At 32.7% G+C, this 1,820-nt stretch overlaps 1 long non-coding RNA gene across 2 annotated transcripts; it reads right to left on the minus strand.

The window, feature by feature from the left end:
* Positions 1-351: 351 nt before the first annotated feature.
* LOC133843009 (uncharacterized) lies at positions 352-1,265 on the minus strand. 2 transcript variants are annotated; one of them, XR_009894463.1, is made up of 3 exons: positions 1,131-1,265; positions 779-969; positions 352-727 (listed from the first exon to the last, which is right to left on the minus strand). It is a non-coding gene; the product is annotated as an uncharacterized LOC133843009 (long non-coding RNA). The 2 variants fall into 2 exon arrangements; XR_009894462.1 differs by having other exon boundaries at positions 779-1,265.
* Between the last annotated feature and the right edge of the window lie 555 nt (positions 1,266-1,820).

Below are 1,820 nucleotides of genomic sequence, written 5' to 3' on the forward strand. Positions count from 1 at the left end.
GAACATCTTGCCAGCATGAAACCCGGAAAAATGGTTCATTCTCGTTGGTTAACAAAAGCCAGCAGAGTTTTACGTCTTTATGTCGCAAGTAGTTTACCTTCGACAAATTTAAAAATGTTGGCTAATTTCATTATGAAAGTTTATATACCGATGTATTTTAATGTCAAATATTTTAATTCGGTGGTATATGGCAGTAAACTTTTATTTAATTTTATTCAATCAACGCAATTTTTACCACAAAATCTAAGAGAAATTGTAAACAAAGCAATCCAAAACAATGCATTCTTCGCCCATACAGAAAATATTTTGTTAACAATGCTTTTCGATGAAAGAAAAACAGTTCGCGAAAGAGCAATTAATAAAATTATGTATTATCGCGAGAAATTATATGACCCAACTAAACTTAGATCTTATAAAAGAATCGCATTAATTTCGATTGCACCGATTATATGCATTTAGTTGACTTGGATAATGACGACATCTTATTTGAACCTCCATTTACTGCAAACATCCCACACGATCACTTGCTGGAATACATAAATTCTGCTGAAATACCAATGCCAGATCCAGCAATTTCATCGCACATTCAGGGCACCGAACGATGTGTGCAGTTGTTAACACATGTCTCACGACGAGTTATGCCACAGAATCGAGATGCTGTTATGTCATTGACTTTAGAAAGTCGTTCCAAAGTTCCTCAAATCGAGTCAAAGAAAGACTTGAGATTCTAATAAGATGACATTATATTCCAAGTCAACAAAATGCAAAAATTACCTACTTGTTGGAAAGCAAATAAACTTTATAATAAAAATAAAATTAAATTCCGCCTTTTATCATGCCACGCCCACTTTTATTTAGTTGCTTAAAATGCCTTTGAATATATATTTCAATTTTCAGACCGATACCTTACTTCGTTAAAAAGTTACGTACGCATTGCTCCTACTTTCTTATATGAGGCTCAGTACATGGCTAGTTGGTTTTTTTTGTTGAATTAAAAAAAAAATTATAAGTTAAATAAATTTAAAAAAAAAAATTATAAAATTTGTTGTAAAAAAATGAATCAGAATTGACTCCAACATAATTGGAAAATGCGTATTTTTTTTTTAAATACATTAAAATGTCTTAAATACCTCGAAATACCTTATGTACCTCATAGTGCAATCTTTAAGCTTCACGGCGCGGACTAGGAATTCATTTTAGACACATGGTTTCATGGTGAAATTTTCTTAGAATTCTTCGCAGATTCCGATTATGGGGGACGATTTTTGCGAAAAAAAAATTGACCCGCCCTAATGTAGATATTTTCAATTCGCAACTTTTAATATACAATTTGCCATTATTACGCATTACGTGCAAATTTGCAAAAATTGCATATATTTGGTTTCGATTACGGATTGCAAGAAAACTATAAGGACTATGTTAATGAAATTTGGTTAGTAGGTAGATATTTTCAATGCGCAACTTTTAATATTTAACTTATCATTATAAACGTGGATCTCAGGTTTTCGTTACCTGGCGAACACGTGAAAATTTGGAAATTTCCATATATTTGGTTTTGATTACGGATTGCAAGAGAAAATCTTTTAAGAATTGTAAAAGTTGTATTTATATTCTTTTTTATTCAGCTATTACAAAAGCAACAGCAACTTAAGTAATTACAGCAACACTTTTTGATAATGTGCTTGTTATTGCTGGCCAATTAAAAGCTACCACGAGCGCCTAAAAACTGACAAGTCTGCAGATGAAATAAGTGAACACGGCGAACACGTTCGAACGCAACTCGAACGCAGCCCGCAGCGTACGTCACACACTCAGTTCAG

Source organism: Drosophila sulfurigaster, chromosome 3, assembly GCF_023558435.1.
Source record: "Drosophila sulfurigaster albostrigata strain 15112-1811.04 chromosome 3, ASM2355843v2, whole genome shotgun sequence".
In the NCBI taxonomy this organism is placed as follows: Eukaryota; Metazoa; Arthropoda; class Insecta; order Diptera; family Drosophilidae; genus Drosophila; species Drosophila sulfurigaster.